This window comes from Clytia hemisphaerica, unplaced genomic scaffold, assembly GCF_902728285.1.
Source record: "Clytia hemisphaerica strain Z4C2 unplaced genomic scaffold, Clytia hemisphaerica genome assembly, whole genome shotgun sequence".
NCBI classification, from domain to species: Eukaryota; Metazoa; Cnidaria; class Hydrozoa; order Leptothecata; family Clytiidae; genus Clytia; species Clytia hemisphaerica.
Genome location: NW_027104530.1, coordinates 1370206 through 1389197, shown reverse-complemented (window position 1 = coordinate 1389197; position 18992 = coordinate 1370206). Strand labels below are relative to the sequence as shown.

The 18992-nt window shown below is 35.5% G+C and overlaps 1 long non-coding RNA gene across 1 annotated transcript; it reads left to right on the top strand.

Moving 5' to 3' along the window:
* Nucleotides 1-2739: 2739 nt before the first annotated feature.
* On the top strand, nt 2740-9745 carry LOC136822369 (uncharacterized). The gene is made up of 5 exons (XR_010848892.1): nt 2740-2784; nt 3034-3054; nt 4442-4462; nt 7052-7072; nt 9721-9745. It is a non-coding gene; the product is annotated as an uncharacterized lncRNA (long non-coding RNA).
* The last annotated feature ends 9247 nt before the right edge of the window (nt 9746-18992 follow it).

Here is an 18992-nt window from a genome sequence, read left to right as displayed (position 1 = left end):
ATTTTTGTTTTGATTTAACTAAGGACCAGCCAGGTCATTCATTTGAGGGCTATGCATGTTAGCCTCCACTGATGTGCAATAGTTATATACCCAACTTCACGGTATATTATGTTAATGATGAAAAAGACAAATCAATTGATTACGTTATTAATAAAAAAGCTTGTGCAGTAGTTTTAAGATACAATTGATGACTGTCGTGATTGCTACTAATCCAAATAACTTTCAAAGTTGTTCAACTGTCAAATTCAAAATCTTAAGGAAATTCCAAAATTTGATAAGCAGGGAAACCTATCATTGTGCCAGAAAGTAAAATTTGTCCTACATACTTACTCCATTCAACTACACACATCAACTATACTTTTCCAACCGATATTTTCTTTTTTTTCTATTCTAAAAAGTGAGAAAAACACTTATTTTCAGTCGTTTCTTAAACATTTTCAGAGGAAATGCCAAGACGTTTTAGAGAGTGCCGGGGTAAACTAATACTTACATGATCACTATCAACCTTCCTACTACCCATAAAAATTATGTTTGCCATACAAAAAATTCATTTTGGACTATACAAGCCAAAAGCAAATTACATCCATTTTTATCTCTTTTTCACCATATGTTCTTTCTACCATATTTGTTGATGAAATAAAACAGCTGCTCACGAGATTTTCTCAGAGGAAACCCCTGAAGGGTTGAATTTGAGTTTTTTTCTCTCTTTCTCTAAACAAAAGCACAGGAAACCCTCTTTATCAGACATTTTCCACTGAGCTTTAGTAGACCTGTACGTAACGCCATTTTGTTTCTGCCTTCCTTCTTGCTCAACTATTCTACAGCCTTGCTTCTTCAAAGGGTGCCGAATTCAAAGGGAAAGAATAGGAAAACAGCGAGCGGCAGCGGCATTTCTTATCCTCTTTTTCCAAATCTCTGTTCAAACCATTAAATGCCACGTTTGAAGAGGTTTATTAGTTTTTGTTATTTTACATAGAAAAGTGGATTGTTCATTTTTTGACGTTTTTGCCACCCTTAGAGAGACTATTTACTAGAAATTTCGGCTCAAATTTTAGTTCAATTTCCTAGAATTTATGACCCTTTGAGGGCTCGATTTTTGATTTTCTTTTTAATTTTGTACCCCTTACAGAGACTGAATTCACTTTTTATTGGTTTTTGTACCCCTTTGAGGGACTTTCGAGGGTGTCGAAATGGGGCCCTTATGACTCACACATACCCAGCAACCATTTTTACTAAGTATGCCCCCCGGGGACTGATCCTCTTCTTGCTTTCTTGAAAATCTTAAAAAAATCCCATTAAAAATGCTTATACCCAAAGATTTTTGGCCTAAATTTCAGAAAACAGATAGTGTGATGTGATTAATAATTAACAAGAAGCCCGTTGGGCGTGAATGCCCAGAGAAAAGTAAAGTGTTGAAAACGAGCGTGCAAAACAGCAAATGTGTGACCCCGTTGACATGGATCAAAGTGATGACAGGAAAAAAATTTTCAAAATCACCGCGGTACTTTTCATTGGTTAGACGCTTGAAATTTTATTGAATAGTCTCCTACCAACCGGGCCTACACAGGCACAGGTTCACTCGATTGAATGCTCTCGTGTACCTTTTTGCCTGTAATCAGTCTTTGGCCAATAAAATATTTTACCAGGCCTTAGCAGCGGACCCCCTCGCGAAAATGTCTTCAACTACATTCAACTTTCCAATAAAATTCTAGCCTGGGTATCCAGACTCAAAATTTCTTACCTCTGATGTAACTAAAAAAGTCGGGTACAGTTTGTTTGGTACTGCCTGTGAGTGAACCCTTGTTGAAAGACTATCAAAACCCAGGCAGACAGACATAATTAACTTACAATAAAACCTCTTTTACAAACTCAAAAAACTTTCAAAACTACTTTAAACTACATCAAAACATCAGCCACATTTTAAAAAGGCTCCTTTTCAGCGGCCATTTTGTTTAGAAATGAACCTGTGTTTTCATTTCTATTTGTTTATCTTTTTTCACAAGGTCAGCCTACTTGCTTTATGCTCCTTTTTTCAGGAAGATTTCTGACCCCCCCCCCCTTCTACAAAAGTTTCAATCGAATCAAGCGAGTCAATCGGCAAATATGTGGTTTTAGCCAAATTTTTATGTTCTACTTTGTAAAATATCAATCACAACGAACCCTTTGGATAGGAAATCTGCTAGTTTCTGCCAATCTTGGTGATGACGTCAAAATTGGGTTACTTTTTTAGTGCTAGTATAATCTAGTACCTGGCACTGAGCAAAATTTCTGGATGACTAACGATTTATGAAACCATCGAGCATCTTCCTAACTTTTTATCAGGGGAAGCATCTTAAGGTGAGCGGGAGAAGGCGGTTCTGATTGGTACTTCATTGGCCACAATGTAAATTTGCCTAAATTCACATTTTTACTTAATGGGCTCACTTGATTCGATTGAAATTTGTTTCTGAAGGTTGGTTTGTTAAAAACAGACTTGATGATGGTTTTTTATTTTATGTACTTTTTACAAGTTGTAGAGGACCCCTAATTGGTTTTCGTGATGACGTGATTGACGTTTTTTCAAGTTCGTGTTGGCGATTGCTGCTGGCGATGATGTCATCAATGATGCCAAACATTTCATCTAAAAATGCCAACTCATATTTGGTGCACACTTGCAAAATTTGCCCATAATAAGTCCCCCCCCCCAAGATGCTAGAAGAATTGACCATTTAACACATTTCTTTATATCATTTATCTTTCAGACTGTAAAATTCCAACGAAAAGATCAAACGACAGGGCGCCTCGGTAAGCATAAGAACATTCTTAGCATTTAAAACCAAAAAGTTAAGGCTTCAAAATTTTAGATGTTCTTAAAATAAAAACGTATAAAATTTGATCGTAAAACCAGTGAAAATGAAAAAGATGAATCTTTGGAGGGTTTTGTACAACTTCATGGATTTGATAAGCGAAAACCTTAAAAATGTATGCAATGAATGACACCTCCTTGATTGGAGCCTAATCTGACTCATCTTTCCTTTCGTTTTTGTCTTTTAGTGAATGCTGCGGTTCAGGACGGTACTGGTTTTAATTGGCTGGTCTTAGGAGAAATGTTCTAAGCTTATAAGGATGAATTATTCATTCTATTAAATCTAAATGGAAAAGTGGGTCCATATGGTGGGTCAGACACTCCTTTATTGTTAAATCTTTTAAAACGTCGCTGAATTGGGGTCAGTTGGAAACGTTGGGTAACCAATTTGGCACTCAAATTTGGCTACATTTGGGTACTGAAAAAATGACAAATGACACGAATCAACGCTGAAAATATTGTAATTTTCACTTACAGGAATTTTAGAGAAATCCATAACATTTCAAAAGGCAATCTAGGCACCAAATTTGACATGATAAAGGAGCTCTTAAACTCAAATCTATAGGGAATTTTCTCTGTTCGCCCTGGGTTGACTCGGATCCATGATGCTTTGCAGCTTTGAAATTGAAAGGACCAGGATCACTAATCTCTAGCTACTCTGTAAAGGATTATGATATATGTGACTTGTAAAAATTTAAAACTCTAAGAGTAAATATGACCAAATTCAAAGAATTGGGGGCAATTAGGCTGAAAGTGTTTAGTGGAAGGGCATTTCTTATTTCAAATAAGTTTCGACATTTTTGAAAAAGCTGTTTAGATGTGAAAATGATATATGTGACCTGAAAAAAACTCAGACCCTAAAAACACCGAATTGAAAGAATTTGGTTAGTTAGGCTGGAAGTGTGTTTTTGCACTCAAAGTGTGGACTTTTTTTCAAAATCAATTCGTTCAAATTTTAAACCTCTATTATAATATGTCATAACAACCTGGCTCGTGAACATCCAACTGTTTTTTCGCGCTGACTTTGATTGTTTATTTCCTTTTCTAACGGTTTAGCAGCTTAAAATCTGGCTGTAGCAGCGGTTTTTCCAGCTTTCCATTCCGGTCTGTTTTAGGTACCTAAATAAGTAGCTTAATTTGGGTGCTAAATTGGATAGCTTAGGTTTCCAACGGGCGTAGTGGTATAGTGGTTATCGTGCTTGATTTCTGTCCAGGAGGCCCGAGCTCAATACCCACCGTGGCACTACAATTCACTTGGCAAGTGAATGCTCCTTCGCCCGGGTCAATCCATGCCATGTGAGGGAAATCGGATACCACAACATTGATACAAGAGTATTGGTAGTCCAGACATTGTGGTGTGCTGAGACACTTAAGAGGTTCTTCTACACCTGCGATGACATCCGTTCTCCCGTGTAGTTCGAGTGTCATGGTATACACCATGGCTCTGCAGCTCGCATATACAGTATTGCAATGTCTGCTTGCGCTGTGATTCCTACTCCATCGTGGGTAGGACCCATTCCGATGCTACGGAGGGCATATCTATCTATCTAAGGTTTTCAACTGACCCGCTGAATTGGCTTCCATTTTATTTTATAGCAACAGAGCTGATCAAGTCAGGTAAACATACATTTTTATTTTTATTTTCAACTTCTTAAAATCAACAAAGCCATGATGATCTGAAAATTAATATATTTAAGTGGAAATAATTATCCTACCGCAGAAATAAGGTGCTGACATGATTTAAATATAATATTTCATATTATTGCGCGCGTTTTATACTCTCACTGAACACATCTTTTCACAATCTTTTATATGTGGTGTCTAATTAACACTGCTTGACCTACCTACACAACCCTATTTTCATCATAGGAGAATAATTTCGTAAGAGGCTGAAATCCTGTGTAGATCGAAAGCTGAGAAACAGATTATGTGTTTATCAGTGAATCAAAAATCAAAATGTGAATTTGCTCCTTTTTGTGGTTGTAGACAGAATTCTCCATCTTAGTATTTAAAGCTTCTTCTAAGGCAGTGTTCAAGGTAGCCTGGGTATCCAAAGCCATATAAACTATGTTTTAGTTTAGTTTAGTTTCTGATATGTTGTATCTTGTTTACGATTCAGTTCAGTAATACATGCAAGAAGACATGCTGGGAATGAAAGTGGATCTTCTGTACCATTTGAGTTTCTGCTAGACTTATGAAACGACCAGGGAAAGTTTTTTAGCCTTTTATAGAGGTGTTACAGGTAGTTAATAATGGTGTAGACAGTTTTCTTTTTCTCCTGAGCAATTACAGTGGAAAATTTTATTTTAGCGCTGTCCTCACTTACTAAAATTAAAACCAATTTTCGGAACGTGCATTTATTCTAAGAAAGTGTGACTAGTGAAAGACAAAAAAAAATTTGATTGGCTGTGTTTTCAACCGTGTCATCAGGATTTGGGAAATTCAAACTCTCAACTCTAAATCACTTCGCCATCATTATATAAAAGAAGAAATCATAGCATGGATCGCTACATAAGATGTTGCATTCAAAAATTACTATTTTTAGTTCCAAGACACCATACTGTATGGCTCGTCTTGATATTGCTACACCTTCTGGCTCAGGACCGTGCGAAAAATCAAACACCGCCATAAATTATAATGTAAATTTGTTAAGTAGTTTTCGTAGATCTTGAGATATAAAAATTTTACTCGGGGTTCCTCGGAAGCATTCCTAAACAGCCACGCGAGGCTACATTCAGAACAATTAAAGAGAACAATTAAAATCACGTGACCAAAACAAACTCGTAAAACAATTGAACACTCAAAGTTAGCCATATTTGGTTTGATTTTTTATTTCGACATGTGCATTTGTTTTGATTTTATATCCGCTGCATACAGTTTCGAAAGTACTGTTATGCCCCTTTAATATCAAAAGATAAAAATCGATTTGCTCAGTATTTTATCATGTTACCAAGTATTCCTCTTGGCAAGCTTCTTGGGATTGGTTAATGATTTAATCAAATGATAAAAAAGTGAGCAAAACAAATAATTTCTCAACGCAAGTTCAAGTAAGAAACAATGGAAAGGAACAAAAGGATACCAGACCAGGGTTTTTTATACGGACTATGGTAATAGCAAAGCTGGACTATATATTTTGCGAAACTTAATTCCATTTAAAGTAACGTGATTGAAAGCTTCACCTTGCGTATTCTCAGAAAGAATATACAGGACTTCTTTTATTTAGTTATTCTGATGAGCTATGATGTTTAATGTTTTTGTAAATTTTACTATCAAGATCATCTAGACAGTGGAACTGTGCACGTATATGTCATAGTATTATTTTTCACTTTTTTTTTTACAATTGTACAGTTGCAATCCCACAACTCAATACGGCTCAATTTAAGATAAGATACGTACAAGTTGTTATATATCTTTTGTCAAATGATGCAATTAACATGCAAAATAGATTCATGATGCAAAGGTTGATGGGATTGGAGCTCGTACAAACACATTGAGAGTAATGATTATGTCAAAAATAAAATCTATTTTTTAGATTCAGCGCGGCGCGCTATTAAGATTGAATATCATTGAAAATTGGAAAGCTTTTTAAAAGAGAGGAGAATAAATTCGATAGATTAAAGTATTGGAGATCCAGTTCGTGAGACGGCGCCACATAGTGAACATGGTCTAAAGACGAAGATCAGTATATGTGACGTCTAGGTTCTGGAAACCAATGCTTTCGCGTATCAGGTTGAGGTCATGTCATTGATGACATCTGACCCCGGGGGGGGGGGGGTACTTAGGCAAATGGAGGGTACGGTATGTGCCACCCTTAAGGGTAACTTTTTTGGACTTTTACCCCCTGAAAGATCGAAATTTGGTCAAAATTGGTCAAATTTGTCCCGCTAAGGGTCGTAAAATTCCCAAAATTTTCCTTTGTTTTCTCCTTTTTATTCCCGGTAAGGGTCCAAAGTTCGAAAGTCGGGCGGCAACCCCCCCCCCCCGTTAGCTCGCAACCCTAGTACCCCCCGGGCATCTGACGTCAAAACAATGATTTCAACTGAACGTTTGTAAACCTGATGAAGACTTTCACTAAGGAGGTCGAAATATTGTGTAAAATAAAATTTATATGAAAAATGACCATTTCAACGTACATAAATAATATCATTGGATATTATCATGATGTATCAATTTAATTTTTCCTTCTTTTCATGTTGGAATTTAAAGGGACTGCTGAAGAATCGAAAGGTAATTGTGTAAAAAAATTTCTAACACATTTAAATTAATACTGATAATTAAATATGAAATAGATTTTTGAGCGACTGTAAGATGCTTTTAGTAGATAGCTTTGCTATCCTCACTTAAAGAAGTTGGCTTATTTTCTGGAGGAAAATCACCGGGGGTGTTATGCACAGATATGTAATTATTTTGCGCAGATATGTAATTATTTTGCGCAAAATCGGTTCTCAATAAGCACATCAACTAGAAAACCACAAACCCAACGACAATTAACCAAAACCAGAATACCAATTGTCCCCTTGACCAGAACTACCAAGCAGCCAGCTTCGTTTACGAAGCGACACTAAAGACAAACAAGACAAAAAAGAAAAGCATATGTTATGGAAAATGTACGTACGCAGAGAAAATTTTTCATAGCCGTTTTTCGCTTGTTTTTTTGTCGACTTTTCACTATTATTTTATTTATTTATTTATAAACATTAACTTTATAAGCAAACAATCTATAACTTTTCAACCAAACAGTATCATATTTTTAAGATTTCTTATAGCACACTAGGGACAAGTTCCCTGTCGGAGAGAGTGTATAAGTTTTCGATATTGTTGAAATGGTCGTCCTTTATTTTTGAAATTTCAAGGTCACACACACAGTCTTTCTGTATTTTTGAAATCGTGAAATTGATAAGACATCGGAAATATATTTCAATCTTCATCTTCTTTAATTCAAGTTTACTTCTGGTATATTTTGAATTCATTCTTGAAAATTGGTTTTGGTTGAATTTAAGTGTATATTTTTTTATGAGTACTAAATTTTCGCGTCTATTTAATTTCACGAGTTTTTAGGCAAAATTTCGTCACATTTAGTACTGGAAAACTTAATCGAAATAAACCAAAATCGCAAAATTTTTGAAAAGACAAGAGAGAATGTTTTTTCAAGGGATCGGTGATATTTTGTTAGAACTTTGACACCATTTTTGCACTTTATACCTTATGTTTCAAGCAAAACCAGTCCTTTTCTTGTTTAAATCCTCTTCTACAAAAATGTCCAATAAAACACGCGAAAAATTGCAGAAAGTTGTAAACGCAAAAAAATTGCGTTCTTCGAATTTATGGTTAGGTAAGTTAGTACTCAATGACAGTATTATAATATTTTGGCAATACTTTTTACCACTGCAGTGAGTCTCAGGGCGAGCGAGGAGGCAGCATTGTTTCACGCAAGATATTGGACAGGAATCTCGAATTTTCAATAGCTCGTCTGTTTTGGCATGCGCGGTGGACGTTTGTTTATTGGTTTTATGACGGGAGTTTTTAGCGTGTAATAACTGACTGTAGATGAAACGCAGGTAATATTAGCGAAGAAAGCCGAAGAATAAAAGAAGAATTTTTTTTTCGATTCGCAGCCTGGTTAAGTATCATTGAAAATTGTGGTACTTTTACGAAAAGAAACAGTGATCCCATATAGTGAATTTACTGACAGTCAAATCATACAATCTGTTATCAATTCCATGCTGTTTTTTCTGGATCTTGTATTTTGATAGTAAGTATAATACTGACAGATACTGTTTTTTGTGATGTTTCCAAAAGGATTATAATGGAAAGTATTTTAAAGAAAATAGTATTTTTAATACTAATCAGGTATTTTTGTGCAATTGCTTATCCAAGTTAGTATTTACATACACCAGCCCAGGCACGACTAATCGAACCGATCGAACCAATTTCCTAATCGAACTTCATTGATCAAAACTAATTGAACGTTCACAATTTTAGCGGAACTAGGAGTTCGATTAGTTCGATTGGATGAGCGAATCGATTAGTTCGTTTATGCTCGATTATATTTTTAACTCGATTCAAGCAAGTTCGTTGAGTTCGATTTGTTTGCAAGCTCAACAAACCAATCCAACACATTAATAATCAAACTAATCAAACTTTTTCAAGCCCATTGAACTAATCGAACACTCAAAATTTTTGAAAAAAGAATTTAAAGCTCGATTACCGGTTATCAGTTAGATCGGTTTGATTAGTTAGGCATGGCATACTTTGTGAAGGGGAAAATTTAGTTGGGGTAAAGTAACGAAATTTTTAGGCAAGCGACAAAGTTTTCTCCATCGAGAAATTTTACCCAACTAAGTTTTCCCCTTTATTCATTCATCACAAATCATCTTATGCCAGCTTTCTTTATTTCTATTTCAAGCTTACGTATGGATGGGGTTTCGTTCATTTGACGACAAGTTCTTACCATGCATTGGTGACAGTAATGAGGCAAATCATAATGTCACTAATCAGTCATTAAACCTCGCTTCCTCAATGCTATTTGTACGTCGAAATTAGATCGCTCGCCTGACGTAGAAATTGAAAAATGAAAGCCTCAACAGCTTCTTAATTTTCATGCATGTTTGTAGAACGGAAAATTCTTTGTTCCTCTTTCAATTTCATTATGAGTCTTTTATCGGGTTTTTACATACCTGTGCAAAATAATTACATATTTGCGTAGAAATTACATAATTGCGTAAAAATTACATATCTGCGCATAACAGGGGGTAACCCATTTTTAATTACAATAATTTTTAAGTCAAGATTTTATCCATTTTTTTGGGTAGAAAAAAACGGCATACCACTGCCTTTAAACTAGGTTAAATCAAGTTTTTTTCCCTTTTTTACAGTGACAGATTTCCTCGACCAATGTAAGAAACATTTATCTAAATTTTACAATGCACTACTTTTAGTTAAAATTGTCAGGAAAAACGTCGACGGGATTTTAGGATTGTATGAATTATTTGGAGTCTTTCGACACACTGTACTAAGAAAGTCCGCAGAATTTTTGTGGTACTTCGTTTTCACAAGTGCATTTTGTAACTAACAGGCGTGCAAACTCAACATATATATTTACTTACAAATCCACAAGAATCCTTTGATTGTAAAAAGTACAACAAAGTACACTTAGGTGCCTAATAAACGGGGGAGCATTGGAAAGTTTTCAAATTGTAATAAAAAAATCAAGGGCTAATTATCCAGGGATTGGAAATTTTACCTTTTTAAAAAGCCCTCAAAATAAGGCATTTACAGGCTAAAAACAGTCTTTTTTATAGCAAAACAAAGGACTGACAGCAAATATTCCGAAAGGGATTATTTTTTATAAGGTCCGAAGATGTGAAAAAAATTGAAAACATTTTGGGAGGGGGAGAGTACCATCTTTATTTCGATCGAGAAAATTACACTCTTCATTGCAGCGCCTAAAAATGCCCTGGCAACCGATGTTTTTCCTTGCAACTTTTCACATTAATCTTTGGTATTAAAAACTATTTGCTATCATCAAAATCAATTATGATTCTTTTGCTTCTTACTTTACATATTTTGAGATACTTTCAAGTTTATTCGATTTGAGGTTTTTCTGTTGTAGTGATTTTGAATTTTGCTTGAATATAAACTAAATCTTGTTTTCTATGTTTTAGATGAGGAGAAAGTACGACAAAGTAGGTGTCAATTTTTGTATGAGAGAAGTTATTTATCATTCTCTTATTTTATTCTAAATGTTTTCTTATATTTACTACAGAAACTCAAAACTTTTCTGAAATACAATTGTTCATGAAACGCTACGTGTATTTCAGGAGCCCCCTCCTCCCCCAGCGGGCCTCCAATTCACGTAATCACGCAATTTTTTTTCCAAATTCACGCATTCACGTAAACTTTTCTCGAGTTTTAGGCGAACCTCGTTTTTTTTTCAGAAAATCGAGAAATATTTTCGAGCAAAATCTTTGAAAATTCAGGAAAATTGCACAAAATTGGTGAAAAAAACTAAAATAATCACATATTCACACATTCACGCATTAAGTAGTCAAGATCACAGATCTGTACAGCCCGAAGAGCTAGATCCGCGGCCTTTATCAAAAAATGAAGCAAGTTTTGGTAGAATTTGATGCGAAATAGCGTTTCCTGCCTACTTTCTTTGACCTCACGCTCCGAAAACAATTAAAATGCTAGATCCTATCCATCGGTGAGCCTATACTAGACGTCACCCGCGTTTTTCCACGCAATTAACGTCTATTCCACTATGCGACTTTTGGAACTCACTAAGAAACGAGATTAAAGATTCCGGTTTTTAGTGAGGTGCTTGCTAATCCATCGGCACGAAATTTAAGAAGTTAAATTATAGCTTCACTTTTTTTTGGCTGGAGAAAGCTTAAAGTTCCATATCTAGTCCTTCGGGCCTTACAGATCTGTGGTCAAGATTCGCACATTCATGCAATCAAAAACATTCACAGAGTTCACGCATTCGCGCAAACGAATATGCCCATTCAGGCATTCACGCAAACCGCTGAGGGAGGGGGGCTATTTAGTAAAGTACAGTATGAAACGTACTTACGTTTATTTGTATATACCTTATTTCTTGAATGTTCGAAATGGCAAGTATGATAATATCTGTTTGGACTTATACATTCGTACTACGAATGAGGAACAGAGAATATTTGAATTTTAAGTTGTTTGTTTTTTCTCTTTCAGAGGTCTTTGAAAAAAAGAAAGTCAAAGGTACGATTAATTCAATTTGAAGATTACGAAAGGCATCATGTGCATCAGAATCCAGGATCAAAATATAGTAACAAGTCGGATAAATACCGGATACTACACATGAAAATCGTTTGTGAAAATGTCAAAACAAAAAACAAAAACATGTACAAAGATTACAACCGAAGAACATTATTATAACTTGCAATCGAAAGAACAAACGAAGGTCAACAAAGAAATCCTGGAATTCAAAAGCATCATGAACGACTTAAAAAAGATGAAGACGCCTTATTGTATTGCACGTGGTTGTCTGGATTGAATTCTAGCTGAGCTCTCGCTTATCGTCTTCATAAATCATATCTAAAATACTCAGCTTTTATAGTCTCGGCATTCACGCAAAGTCGGTCGATTAGTTAGTTGGCTTGCAATAACCCTTTTAGGTTCCCTTCTTCTATTTAGATAAGTTGAAAGAGCTGGAAGAAGTGTTAGCAGGTATATATATATTATTAGCTTTAAATGGAAATTAAGTGGCTTTCTTTAGATCGACATATTAAGTTATCCCATTTTTCATTTCAGTGTAATCACGTGCTGATACCAATTTCCCTGTCTTGTTCATTATTACAAAGAATATCTTTTCAATCACAATCTTGGACAAAATGTCTGTAGATTTTTCAAAAATTCCTCAATAGTGCCAAGAAAAGCCTTTTTGACACCTGAAACAGTCCCCAAATGAACCACGAGTGATTATTTGGCAGAAGACTTGCTACAGGGTTGCTAGCAGTCCTCGTGATTTTGGACTTCAAATGACTGAAAATGAGGGAACTTCAGCCACACAGGTGGTAGGTGCACCAGGGAGCTCTTTGAAAAGTTGTTTATAATTAATCAAACCATCTCAACTAACTTAAGGGAAGAAATTTTGGCGGAAAGAAATTTTGGCAGAAAGAAATTTTGGCGGAAAGAAATGTTGGCGATTTTGGCGAATTGACTTAAAAATTTCCCCCAATCCACCAAAATTTCTTTCCACCAAATAAATCATAGGTTATCAGCAAAAATAAATTCTCGCCAAATTTAATTTTCTTTCAATTTAGTCTCTATTTCTCCTAAAAACCCTTTTTTCTCTTTTTTACATAAAATATTGAACAAAAATGGGTCGTTCACCAAAATTAATTCTCCCCAAATTAAGAAATTTTCTTAATTCGCCAAAATAAATCCACCAAATTGCACCAAAATTGACGAACGTGCTGATTCGCCAAAATTTCTTCTCGCAGAATAAGTTGAAGAAAAAAACTTATTGAACCTTGAACCATCAAATTTTCTTCAATGTCGAGTGGATTTAGCATCTGAGAATTGTCACCCAAACTCTCCAAATCCAATAAAAACAACATTTGCCCTGGGAAAAATGGGTTTTCAGAGCTTATTTTGAAATTTTTCATGTATTTTTGAAAAGTCTACAACCTTTTGTCCGAGATTGCACTCTTAGCATTACTCCAAAGGGACCAGTGGATCTTGAGCCTTTAGTTAGCGATATCTGGAAAGTACAAAGTTGTTTCCATAAGGAACGTAAAGGGGGTTTGTACTTTTACGGTGTGACGAGATTGGCCCTATTTTAGTACGGTATTACGGGATTTGACGAAAAAATAGACGGGAAAACGGTATTTTAAATCAGAAAGTGACCGTATTTAGCCTTTTTTGTCATTATGCCGGTATTTTAACCTCTACAAACCGGTGTGACGTTGTTATTTTTTTCAATTTTCGAGATTCCAGGATTCAACAAAAATTTTGACGAGAAAACAGTATTCCGAACCCCCCCCCCCAGTAAACTTTCTCTTTTAAGGAATTTATTAGCGTGTTTTTCTTAGGAAACCAACTTTTTATGTTTTAGAAAATGCGAATCTGGAAGCTGCTATAATAGGTATTTTGCATTATCACTGGAAATCCAAATAGATGATACGATTCAAGTCCTGCACAACCTTTCTTCTGTCAACTCTACTCGCAACTGTATACCCGAAAATAATTCGTAATTAAAACGGTTTCTGGAAACCTGACAGCCAAACTAAAAAAAGATCACGGGGAAGGGAGGTACTTAGGCAAAAATGGGTGCTGTGTATGTGCGTGCCTTAAGCCTCGGTTTTTTTTCACCTTCTAAAGTCTCTGTAAGGGTTTGTCAAAACACCCTCTCTAAGGGTTGGAAAATTCACAATTTTTAGGAAATCTTTTAGAGTTAGAGTGAATAAATTGTAACAAAGTCTCTAAGAATAAGGAATTTTTAAAAAATTAAAGAAATTTAACAAAGTCTCTTAGTGTCACCTTTTCGGCATAAATCAGTGTCTCTAGGGGTCAGGGTTTGGAGGTCCGGCACGCACGTACCTAGCATCCCTCAACCCTAGTACCCCCCCCCCCCCCCTATCGGGAAAAAAAAAGTTGTATTGATAATGTTTGTAGCGCAAATAAATCAACTTCTTTTGTAATGAATATTCTATAAGGGCTCTGACCATAGTCGGAAAATTGATTTTAGTATTTGAACATAAAAGTTATGTTTTTAGATTCTTTAACACTTTCAACAAAGAATTGCCTTTATAAATTGTTTTTTAATCAAATCCCTTAAGAGTAATTAAGAACTTAATTGCAAAAATGACGTTATGAACTTTAAAAAGACGTTAATAATATGTTGCATTACCTTCTTTTATAAAAAGTGCTAAGTTTTAATAGGTAATTAACCTTTTTGTTTCAAAGTTTTTTCAAACTGTCCGCAAAGAATTGAACTGTTATAAATTTTTCGGAAAATTTTTCTAAATTAATGCATCAAAAGTTATGGCTGTTTTACTAAGAAAAATTGGGATGGAAAATTGGTCAAGAAGCACTATTTTCAAGATTTTGAAGCAAATAAGCTTTTTGAAAAATGTTCCGAAAAATTGCTTTTAGTTCGATTAAAAATACACCATCTACCACAAAAAAAAATTTTTTCCTTGCCGAAACTAAGCTCTTCAAAGTTGAAATACTCTTCTTTGCAAAAGTCTTCATTTTCTTCTTCATCAAATTTTTTTATTGCAATTTTAAAACTTCAGACTCATGGATAATTGGCCTAACAGAAAATGTATAACATGTCACAGTTTTGTGGGCTACATCAAGTAGGACTTTATATTTTGTAAGTGGCAAATATTAAAAATTCACTATGGACAGAGCCCTTAAGAATCATTTCTTTTGTCCACTCGACAATATTCATCTATCTTCTTTCAAATCTGAACCTGCCGATGAAACATTGGTTTTTAATGGTTTTAATGGTCTTTCCTGCCTTTTCCCTGTTTTTTCGACATTGATATGGGCTATCAGTGGGAAAGTAAGCATGATTTTCGGATTTTTTGTTAAAAAAATTTCTTTAGGCTCATTAGGCCTCATTGTATTTAATTGCAATTGAAAAAAAAAGAAGATTTTTTTGTACTAAAAAGCTTTCCTTCATGACTTACTCTAGTTGAAAATATTTGGAACCAATTTATATTTTCAATCAATATGTCTATTGAAGAAAAAACACTGAATTTTTATAATTTTTTTGCTAAAACGCAGAAAAAAACACAAAATATCTTTAGCCATCGATATATTTTGCTTGTTCATTTCGTTGCACTGTTATTATTTGTCCACGGGATTCCATTCATCTCTCCATTCATTGTTTTGTTTATATTTTTAGCGGAAAACACTTATGAAAAAAATGTTGTAGTCCCCTGTGACTTCGGTGACCACCACTTTTCTGTAAAAGGTAAGATTTGCTTATCCATTGAAGAATATAAAATAATCACAACGTTTGAATCAAGTTCGACCAGGATGGTGATGAACAATTAAAAGATATTTTTCTTGTTATATGTAACACTTTTCCAATAGTTGTCTACTCCGATATAATTTTAATTACCCTGAGTATCAGAGGTCAAGTTTTCAAATAGAAAATATTTATTCGCGCTGTGATACTCACGGTAAATTTTAATGGAGTTGGGAAAGGTAGATCTACTCTTAGGCTCCAAATAAACGGGTGGTTTGAATAAACGGGGGGGGGTTAGAAAATTTTCAAAATCTTAATAAACGGGGGGATCTAAACACCGGGGGGGTTGGAAATTGTAATTACGAAAACCCAAAAATAAAGTAAATATAGGCTAAAATCAGGCTATTTTAGAGCAGAATAAGGGATTTTCTCTCTAAAAGTTGAAAAAATTTTGAAAATTAATAAACGGGTGGGGGGTCCTAATAAGCCCCGGGGTGTTGGAAAATTGTCGAAAAATTAACAAGCGGGGGGCCCGTTTATTTGGAACCTAAGAGTACTGTATTAATTTATCAGAGTTTTTGATTTTTCTAGAAAAGCGATGCATTGTAAGATTGTTTCGGGAGTACTACAATAAAATTCCCTCGAGGATTTCTATTGTAATATGGAAACAAACCATGGTTGCACTTTGTCTTTAAACTTCACTTCTTCTTCGCTATTAGCACTTGGAAATTAGAACGTTCGTCTGATATACTGAGCAAATAACAGTTGAAAATTTTTGCAGTCGAAATACTTTTCCTCACGACATAGGTCCAAAATGAAATGTAAAAATTCTTAGTGACGGTATTTGGAGTTAATTGTGTCCGGTATTCCGGTAATTCGGGAAAAAATGCCGGTATTTCGGAATTCAGTAACCCTTGAACTCTCCCCCCCCCTAATACTCCCAAAACAATCCCACAATACATCGGTTTTTTAGAAAAATAAAAAACTCCGATAAGGTCTATTATATGGTGATAAGGTATGAATAATTAACCTACTTTTTATTTACCCAACTGTAATTGCATAGACTCTTTGTTTCAACTGAGTAACTATTAGTTCTATTTCTTTTTCATTTTTTTTAGCGGATGCTCGAACAAAACAATTTCTCATTTCAAAGCCAAAATAAATAAAAAAAATGAAATATGCAGTGTTTTATTTGATTTTGTGCAAAAGAGCGCGATTGCGTTGTTACTAAAAAAGGTAACGAGTGGTAACGATGTGGTAACGAGGTGGTAACGAGTGGTAACGAGGTGGTAACGAGGTGGTAACGAGGTAACGAGTTGTAACCAGTTGAAAACGGTGACCCGAAGTCTCTAAATTTAAATTTCTCGATTCTGGTATTTTCGCAACAGATGCTGATGGCTCTTGAGGTTCTGCAGCATGACCTGGCAGATCTGGTGAATGTGCAGTAGGGATTGGAGATTTATGCGAATATTAATGTGGAGTTGGTGGTTTTGGTGGTTTTGGTTAATGTGAATCAAAAATTGATGGTTCTGGAGGTTCTGCACCAGGAGTTGGTGATTCTGGTGAATGTGCATCAAGAGTTGGTGGTTCTGGTGAATGTGCAGCAGTAGTTGGTGATTCTGGTGAATTTGCATCAGGATTTGATGGTTCTGGTGAATGTGCATCAGGAGTTGATGCTTCTGGTGAATATGCAGTAGTAGTTGGTGATTCTGGTGAATGTGCATCAGGAGTTGGTGGTTCTGGTGAATATGATAGTGGAGTTTATGGATCTGGTGAATTTGATGGTGGCAATTCTGGTGAATATGTTCACCATATTCACCAGAAGCATCAACTTCTAATGCACATTCACCAAAACCATCAAATCCACCATTGCATTCACCAAAACAACCAACTTTACCATCACATTCACCAGAACCATCAACTCCTGCTGTACATTCATCAGAACCACCAACTCCTGCTGCATATTCACCAAAATCACCAACTCCTACTGTATATTCACCAGAACCACCAACTCCACAATTGCATTCACCAGATTTATAAACACCAGTATTATATTTACCAGGACCATCAACTTCTGCTGCACATTCACCAGAACCACCAACTCCTGCTGCATATTCACTAGAACCATCAACTTCTGCTGCACATTCACCAGAACCACCAACTCCTGATGCACATTCACCAGAATCGCCAAGTCCTGCTGTACCTTCACCAGAACCACCAACTCCACTATAACATTCGCCAGAACCACCAACTCCTGCTGCACATTCACCAGAACCACCAACTCCACCACTGCATTCACCAGAATTACCAACTCCACCATTGCATTCACCAGATCCATCAACAACAGCATTATATTCACCAAAATCATTAACTCCACTATAACATTCACCAAAACAACAAACTTTAACATCACATTCACTAGAACCACCAACTCTACCATTGCATTCACCAGATCCATCAACACCAGCATTATATTCATCAGAACCATTAATTCCACCATTTCATTCACCAAAACAACCAACTTTATCATCACATTCACCAGAACTATCAATTCCACCATAACATGCGCCTAAATCTCCAATTCCTACTGCACATTCACCAGATCTGCCAGGTCATGCTGCAGAACCATCAAGAGCCATCAGCATCTGTTGCAAAAATACCAGAATCGAGAAATTCAAATTTGGAGACTTAGGGTCACGATTTTCAACTGGTTACCACTCGTTACCACATCGTTACCACTCGATACCACATCGTTACCACTCGATACCACATCGTTACCACTCGCTACCACTCGCTACCACTCGTTACCTCTTTTAGTAACGACGGCGCGATTGGTCATACAAGTTCTCAGAAAATATATTTAAGCTTTGGGTACACGGAAACAAATCTTCTCGCGATTGCAACAAATAAAATTTTTGTTCAATTGCATGAAAATGTTTCATCGTGTCTTCACATCAAATATCGCTATTTTGAAATATTTTCCGTTTGATGTTTTTGTTGCTGAAACAAAATAAATTCAAATCAATTTACGGAAGCCCATTAATTCCATTCAGATTCTTCTTTAATTTTTTAACGACGAAACTAAAAAATTAACAACGAAAACAAAAAATCAACAACAAAACTAAAAAATACTTAAAAACGGTGGCCCTGATGGTTGCAAAATGGAAATATCATTAACTCTGATTGATTCTGAAGATGGATTTGATAGTTCTGGTTAATGCAATGCTGGTGAAGATGGTTCTTGTGAATAAGACAATGATGAAACAGAATATGGATATGATGGTGGAGATTCTTGGAATCACCGGTGTCAATGGAATCATTGGCACTAATCAATAGTGCAAATGATGGAATTTATTTGCTCAAATATTACGATCATGATTGTAGCAGCTTAAAGTCTCTTAGACATATGGATTAGTGGTAAATTCTTTCGTAATTGGATTTTTGATCTTTCCCATTATGGTCGTTATATTCTTGTTTGTATGAAATTATTTCAATTTAACAGTCTTGATATTCATGCTAGAATTGAAGTCCATTACTTTAAGTGTGCATCATTCACAGTCCATCATGTGGTATGTAACCCACTCTCGAGGGAATTAGTCCTAACTATACTGACAAGGTTTCTATATGGTAGCAAAGAATAATACACACTAAAAACGATAAACGTTAAATAGAGTGTGATTTTTC